The sequence below is a fragment of the Rattus norvegicus genome, chromosome 1 (assembly GCF_036323735.1).
Source record: "Rattus norvegicus strain BN/NHsdMcwi chromosome 1, GRCr8, whole genome shotgun sequence".
Lineage (NCBI taxonomy): Eukaryota > Metazoa > Chordata > Mammalia > Rodentia > Muridae > Rattus > Rattus norvegicus.
Window position 1 is genome coordinate 72,585,194 of NC_086019.1, and position 8,834 is coordinate 72,594,027.

The 8,834-nt window shown below is 37.9% G+C and overlaps 1 pseudogene; it reads right to left on the reverse strand.

Moving 5' to 3' along the window:
- Window positions 1-5,890: 5,890 nt before the first annotated feature.
- LOC134484215 (high mobility group protein B1-like) lies at window positions 5,891-6,718 on the reverse strand (annotated as a pseudogene).
- Window positions 6,719-8,834: the final 2,116 nt, after the last annotated feature.

The following is an 8,834-nucleotide window of genomic DNA, read 5'->3' on the forward strand; positions in this document are numbered from 1 at the left end:
TCGTCACCTTTGGAAGAGAGGCTTGGGGCATTGCTCTATGTGACTGGTGTCTCTCAAACCTCTCTACAGGGGTTTGTGGAGAGCTGTAGCTAGTGATGTCTTGAATAGAGGCTAGGAATGTGCCTGCCATCCCTATTAGGGTTTCCCGGGATTCAAAATCTCTCAACCAAGAATAAGGGTACTTTTCACAGGGACCCTATTTTTAGTTCAGTGGTTGACTGAGAGCAACTGCCTCTGTATTTGTCATGCCCTGGCAGAGCCTCTCAGGAAACAACTATGTCAGATTCTTGTCAGCATGCACTTCTTGATATAAGCAATAATATTTGGGTTTGGTGGCTGTATGTGCATGGGCTCAATCCCCAAATGGGGAAGTCTCTGGATGGCTATCCTTCAGTCTCTGTTCCAAACTTTGTCTTCGTTTTCCTTCTATCCTCCTACGAACATTGTTGTTCCTCCTTCTAAGAAGGATTGAAGCATCTGAATTTTTTTCATCCTTTTTGAGCTTCATGTGGTCTGTGGATTGTACTTTGGGTTTTTTGAGCTTTTGGGCTCATATCCACTTATCAGTGAGTCCATCTAATGTGTGTTTTTCTGGTGATAGGGTTACCTCACCTCACATTGATATTTTCTAGTTCCATTCATTTGCCTGTGAATTCCATGAAATCATTGTTTGGAATAGTTGAGCAGAATTCCATTGTTGAAATGTGCCACATTTTCTGTATCCATCTGCTGTTGAAGTACATCTAGGCTCTGTTCAGCTTTGGGCTATTATATATATAAGGCTGCTATGAACATAGTGGAATATGTATGCTTGTTATATGTTGGGGCATCTTTGGGTATACGTCCAGGAGTAGAATAGGTGGGTCCTCATGTAGTACTATGTCTATTTTCTGAGGAACCTCCAGACTGGTTTTCAGATTTATTGTACCAGCTTTTAATCCCACAAACAATGGAAGAGTGTTCCTCTTTTTCCACATCTTCACCAGGATCTATTGTCACCTGAGTTTTTGGTCTTAGCCATTGTGACTGTTGTGAGGTGGAATCTCAGTGTTGTTTTGATTTGCATTTTCCTGATGACTAAGGATGTTGAACATTTGTTAGGTACTTCTCTGCCATTATATATTACTCAGATGAGAATTTTTTCTTTAGCTCTGTACCGCAGTTTCAATAGGGTTGTTTGATTCTCTGGAGTGTAATATCTTGAGTATTTTGTATATATCGGATATTAGTCCTCTATGGAATGTACGTTTGGTAAAGATCTTTTCTCAATCCATAGAAATTATTATAATACTTATCTATAAATAACCTTTTTCCCTGTGGTCAGAAATTATAGTCTTTATGTGTTATAGAGTATTTTTCATATAGGTTTTAAAACTATTAGTTCCATTTAAATGTATTCTTATAATTTTAAGCTTTTTAAATCTTTTGTTTATTTATTTTTACACTTCTGATTTTATTCCCCTCCCAGTCCACCTCCTCTGGCAGTTCTACATCCCATACTTCCTCCCTGAACTCCCCAGTCTCCAAAAGGATGTCTGTACCACACTGACACCACCAGACCTCTAAACTTCCTGGGGCCTCCAGTCTCTTGAGGGTTAGGTGTATCTTCTCTAACTAAACCCATAAATGGAGTGCTCTGCTGTATAAGTGTTAACGGCCTGATCTCTGCTAGTGTAATCTGCCTTGTTGGTGATCCAGTGTCTGAGAGGTCTCTGGAGTCCAGTTTAATTGAGACTGCTCACTGAGACAGGGTTGACGAACTTCTCAGCTTCTACCAGCTTTTCCCTAAGTCAACAACAGGGGTTGGTAGCTTATGTGCACCCAAACAGTGAACCTTATAGGAATCTTAAAAGAATCACAGATCTATACTTCTCTATAAAGTTCAATCACATTCACTTTCAGTTTACTAAATACATATATACTAATCAGAAATTCTTCTTAAATTATATTAGGAAGCTGTGGGAAATAATGAGTATAAGAAATCAATCATCACCAGTCTGCCTCAGTTAGAGTCACCTCAGGCAGTGCTGTCAATTTTTTTGTTCCCTGACCTTAAAGAGTCACTAGCTAAAGTAATCAAAGTATTTCTTATTTCTCCAAATGCGTTCTGAGGTTGATGGTCAGTACTGAAATTCTACATCTCTAAGTTCTTTCCTGGAATTGTGATTGAATCATTAATCTGCTCTAGCTGCAATAACTGGAAAAGATCATGTATTATTTCTGTGAGTGCTAGAGATACAGCCTACTGAGGGGCTGAAAGATATACCCATTCAGTATTTAATCTTCTGTCCTAACGCCTATAATAAACCATTTGTTCCCTTTTAATGACTTTGGTTAACAATTTTCCCACGTCTTGGAATCTGCTCTGAGCTGTAGAATGTCTGGTTACTGTAGACAAGCAGTTAAACGGTGACTCATGGGAAACTAGCAGAGTTCTCATTGCAGTTTTGACTATCACATCAGACCTAATAGCAATCCCACTATAAAAGAGCTTAAATTGAAATAACTGTTATATTTTTAGGAATTTTTCGGATCCTCATTATGTAAGAAGAAGTCATCTACAAGTCTATATAGCATCACTACAAAACAGTTTACCTTGAGAGATCTGCAGGTATCTGCTCAAAAGGGGTGGGCTAATATCTAGTGAGAACTCTATTAATAATAAATGGAAAAGCACACTAATAACAGGAAAATTTTCTAAAATGATTTACTCCTGGGCTCTGGCTATCAGAGCTTCTTTGTAATATTATCTAAATTGAAGTTACTTCAGTAAGATCAAGGGTTAATTATTACTTTGTCCTGTGATGGCTAATGACATAGAGACATAACCACAATGGTTTTCCTAATTGGTGGGCCATACTCCATGAGTTCAAAAGCTGTTCGTTGTTTCTCCTGCACTGGTTTGTGCATTTCTGGCCATCCAAACTCTCTGCATTTATCACATTACTGTTGAAATAAAACATTGGTCTTGATACTGCTGAATTAGACTCTTGATCTTAGAGCATAAGTCATTGGCTTTCTGTTCAGGAAATTTTCCTCAGTGCCCATGTGTTCGAGAATGTTCCCCACATTTTCTTCTATTAGTTTGAGCATATTTGGTTTGTTGTGGACATCCTTGACCACGTGGAGTTGAGCTTTGTACAGCATGATAATAATTTGCATTACTCTATATGCTGACCTCCAGTTCAACCAGGACACTTTGTTGCAAATGCTATCTTTTTCCCATTGGATGGTTTTAGCTTCTTTGTCAAAGATCAAGTGACCAGAGTTGTCTGGGATCATTGCTGGGTCTTCAATTCTATTCCACTAATCTATCTCCCAGTTCCTGCACCAATACCATACAGTTTTTATAACTATTGCTCTGTAATCCTGGTTGAGGTCAGGGATGGTGATTCTCCCAGGAGTTCTTCTATTGTTGAGGATAGTTTTAAATATACTGTGTTTTTTGTTATTCCAAATGAATTTGCAAATTGGTCGTTCTAACTCTATGAAGGATTGAGTAGGAATTTTGATAGGGATTGCACTAAATCTGTAGATTGCTTTTTTCAAAATGGCCATTTTAACTATAATAATCCTGCCAATCCATGAGAATGGGCATTCTTTCCATAGTCTGACATATTCTTCAATTTCTTTCTTCAAAGAGTTGAAGTTCTTGTCATACAGATCTTTCACTTGCTTGATTAAAGTCACACCAAGGTATTATATATCATTTGAGATTATTTTGAGAGGTGTCATTTCCCTAATATCTTTCTCAGCCTGTTTATCCATTGAGTAGAGGAAGGCTAATGATCTGTTTGAGTTAATATTATACCCAGCCACTTTGCCTAAGTTGTTTATCAGACTTAAGTAGTTTTCCAGTGGATCTTTGGGGTCACTTAAGTATGCTTTCATATCATATGCAAATAGTGATATTTTGATTTCTTCCTTTCCAATATGTATCTTTTTGACCACCTTGGTTGTCTCATTGCTTTTTCTATGTCTTCAAGAACTATATTGAATAATTAGAGAGTGATTGGGCAGCCTGGTTTATTCCCTGATTTTAGTGTGATTGCTTCAAATTTCTCTCTGTTTAGTTTGATGATAGCTACTGAATTGCTGTATATAGCTGCTTTTACTATGTTCAGGTATGTGCTTTGAATTCCTCTTCTTTCCAGGACTTTTATCATGAAGGGGTGTTGGATTTTGTCAAATACTTTCTCTGAATCTAATGAAATGATCATGTGGTTTTTATCTTTGAGTTTGTTCATATAGTGCATTAGGTTGATGGATTTCCATATATTGAACCATCCCTGCATACCTGGGATGAAGCCTACTTGATCATGATGGATTATTATTTTGATGTGTTTTTTGATTCCTTTTGCAAAAATTTTATTGAGTATGTATGCATCAATATTCATAAGGCAATAGGTCTGCGGTTCTCTTTCTTTGTTGGGCCCTTGTGTGCCTTAGTTATAAGAGTACTTGGGGCTTCATAGAAGGAATTTTCTGGTTCTCCAGCTGTTTCTATTTTTTGGAATTATTGGACAGTATTGGCATGAGGTCATCTATGAAGGTCTGATAGAATTCTGCACTAAACCCCTCTGGTTCTTGGCTCTTTTTGGTGGTGAGACTTTTAAAAACTGCTTGTATTTCTTTAAGAGTTATGGGGTTGCTTAGATGACTTTACTGTTCCCGAACTAACTTTGGTACATTGTATTTGTCTACAAGATACTTCATTTTCTCCAGTTTTTCAAGCTTTTCTAGTAGGATTTTATGATTTTTTGAATTTCCTCAGATTCTGTTGATATGTATCTGCTTTCATTTCTGATGTTGTTAATTTGGAGAATACATATTTAGGGCTGAGAGTTCATTGTGCTGGATTTTCTTTTGATGAATATGAAGTGTTCTTCCTTCACTTTTTTGATGACTTTTGGTTGAAAGTTGATTTTATTCCATACTAGAATGGATACTCCAGCTTGGTTCTTTGGACCATTTGCTTGGAAAGTTGATTTCCAGCCTGGGTCCTCTTTCTGTATCCAGTTTGTTACTCTGTGTCTTTTTATTGGGGGAATGGAGTCTATTCGTGTTGAGAGATATTAAGGAATAGTGATTGTTGCTTCCTGGTATTTTTTTATTTAGAGAAAAATTATGTTTGTGTGCCCTCTTCTTTTGGTTTTGTTGCAAGAAGATTACTAGACTAGACTAGATTACAGGACTAGAGACCTAGCTGTATTTTATTCTGAAAATTTTAATTTTTTATGATACATGTGTTTTCATAATATATGTCATCAAAAATTAGCAACAGTTAACTAATCATGAATTAGAAAGAGAGAGTCAGAGAGCAAGTGACTGAGATAGAGAGAAAGACAAAGAGACAGAAGGAGACAGAGAAAGAATGTGGAGTGCATTTGGGAGCTACTCAAGAAACTAAAAGGAAGTAGGAAAATTATGTAGTCTTATCTAACTAATAAAGCAAAAATATAAAAGATATAAGGAAGGAAACTTCATGTATAACAAGGGAAAAAACCCACCAAGTTCACCTCACAATTCTGAACATCTATTCCCCAAATTCAAGAGTACCCATGTTTGTAAAAGAAACATTGCTAATATTCAAAACACACATTGGACCTCAAACAATAATAGTGTGAGACTTTAACATGCCATTCTCATCAATGCACAGATCATGGAAACAGAAACTGAACAGAGACACAGTGAAGCTAAGAGAAGTTATGAACCAAATAGTCTTAACAGATATTCACAGAACAAGTCATCTTAAAACAAAAGAATATACCTACTTCTCTGCACCTCATGGTACCTTCTCCAAAATTGATCATATGATCAGCCACAAAACAAACTCAACATATATAAGAAGTATGAAATAATTGCACGTATCGTATGAAATCAACAAGAATTAAGACTCATCTTCAATAGAAAGAGACACAACAGAAAACTCACATATTCATGGAAAATGAACAACACTCTCCTCAACGATATCTTGGACAGGAAAGATATAAAGAAAGAAATTAAAGACTTCTAGGAATTTAATGGAAATGGTGACACAGCATACCCAAACTTATGGGATACGACGAAAGCAGTGCTAAGAAAAAATTGCACAACACTAAGTGCCTTCGTAAAGATTTGGAGAGATCCTACAGTAGCAACTTAACAGCACACATAAGAGCTCTAAAACAAAACAGAAGCAAACACATCTTTTCAGCCTTGACCACCCTCTTATTCCCTGCATCAGGTTCTCCTTTAGCTCTGTAGGCAGCAATATCCTTCTCGTACTTCTCCTTCAGCTTGGCGGCCTTCTTCTCACAGGGCTGCTTGTCATCCGCAGCAGTGTTGTTCCACATCTCCGCTAGTTTCATTATAACATCACCACTGGATAAGCCAGGATGCTAGCCTTTGATTTTTGGTGAGTACTCAGAAGAGAACAAGAGGAATGCTGAAGGAGGCCTCTTGGGTGCTTTGGGGTCCTTGAACTTCTTTTTGGTTTCCCCTTTGAGGGGGATGTCGGTTTTCATTTCTCTTTCATAACGAGCTTTGTCATATCTTCAATTTTCCCCCTTTCTTTAGCAGTCATGGTCTTCCACCTCTCTGTGCACTTCTTGAAGAATTCTGAGAAGTTGATAGAAGCATTTGGGTCCTTCTTTTTGTACTCCTCCCAGCAGGTTTGCACAAAGAATGCATATGAGGACATTTTGCCTGTCTGCTTCTTAGGATTTCCTTTGCCCATGTTTAGTTGATTTTGGTCCTCAAGGCAGAGAGCTAGTGCCTGTCTGTCTCTCACTTGCCCCAGTGCTGTCTCTATGGAGCTCAATGTACTGCAATGGCTGTCATGGATGATTTTACAGACAGATACAGGTACCAAAGCTAAATCACGACCAGTTAAAATATTTAAAGAATTTAAAGAGCCCCATAATCCCTAAGAAAATAGAAGCTGTCATTAAAATTCTCCCAACCCCTCTGGAAGTCAGTCTGGAGGTTCCTCAGAAAATTGGAGATAGTATTACTTGAGGACCCAGATATACTACTCCTGGGCATGTACCCAAATGCTGCTACAACATATAACAAGGGCAAATGTTCCAATGTTTTCATAGCAGCCTTATTTGTATTAGCCAGAAGCTGGAAAGAACCCAAATGTCCTTCAACAGAAGAATGGATACAGAAAATGTAATCTACAAAACGGAGTACTACTCAGCTATCAAAAATAATGACTTTGTGAAATTCATAGGCAAATGGAATGAACTAGAAAATATCCTGAGTAAGGTAACCCAATCACATAGAAAAATAAAACAAATACATGATATACACTCCCTGGTAAGTGGATAATAGCCTAAAAGCTCAAATTACCCAAGATACAATCCACAAACCACAGGAAGCTCTAGAAGAATGACAACTAAAGTGTGGATGATTCAGTCCTTCTTAGAAAGGGGAACAAAAATATTCATAGGAGGACATATGGAGCCAAAGTTTAGAGCAGAGACTGAAAGAATGACCATTCAGACCCCATCCCACCTGAGGATCCAGCCCATATACATATAGCCACCAAACCCAGAGAGTATTGCTGATTCCAAGAAGTGCATTCTGGCATGAGACTGATAGCTGTCTCCTGGAGGCTCTGCCAAAGCATGACAAATACAGAGGCAAACACTTGCAGTCAACCATTAAACTGAGAATGGGGCCCCAATTGGAGGAGTTAGAGAAAGAATTGAAGGAGCTGAAGGGGTTTACAATCCCATAAGAACAACAATACCAACCCACTAGAGATCCCAGGGACTAAACCACCATCTAAAGAGTACAAATGGCCAGACCCGTGACTCTAACTGCATATGTCGCAGAGAAAGGTCTTGTTGGGCAACAGAGAGACGAGAAGCCCTTGCTCCTGCCATGTCTGGACCCGACAACCCCTGTGTAGGGGAATATCAGGGCAGGGAGGCAGGAATGGGTGGGAGGTAGGGTGGGGAAAGGGGGATAATATCTGAAACATAAATAAGAAATGTCCAATAAGTAAAAGTTTATAATAAAAACAAAGCATATGTTGGAGAAGAGAAAAAACACTCTCAGCTAATGATGCTGAGAGAACTGGGTATCCAAATACATAAGAAAGAAATTAGACCAGTATCTATCACCCTACACTAAAATAAACTCCAAGTTAATTAGAAATATATACCTAAAATACTGAAACTGCCAAAAGAAATATGGACAGAATCCCACATGGTATCATTATAGGACATTCTGAATGGGTCCTAGAATTATACCAAACAATTGATTAGGGGGATTTTAGAAATTAAAGTTCCTGTCCAGCTAAAAAAGCAGTCACACGGGTAAAAATGGATCCCACAGAATGATCAAGAATCTTTGCTAGCATTATGTATGATAGAGCATTATATACAGGACATTCAAAGAATTCAAGAAATAATGAATCAAAATAACAAATGACCAGCTTTAAGAAGTTGGCAGGGACCTGTACAGAGAGTTATAAAAAGAAGAAAAATGGCTAAGAAATCCTCCTCAAAAGATCATCCTTAGCTACCAGGGAAATTCTAATCCAAAGAATTTTGATAACTGATTTTTCCTCAATCAGAATGGCAAAGGATAACCAAAAATTGAATGACAAATGTAGAAGTAAAGTCTTACTCTACCCATGGAGTCACCAGGAATGGAGGTATAGTGGGAGGAAGGGCTTCTTCATCTAGACAGTTAAAGTAGAGTAGAGCAGGAAGGATAATGGAACTCATCTTTGTTCTAGCCAAGTAATATTGATTCATCCCAATTAAAGAGAAGCCATTATTACACAATGATCCACACTCTATGCTTTGCATAGTTTTCATTATGGTCATTTGCACTAA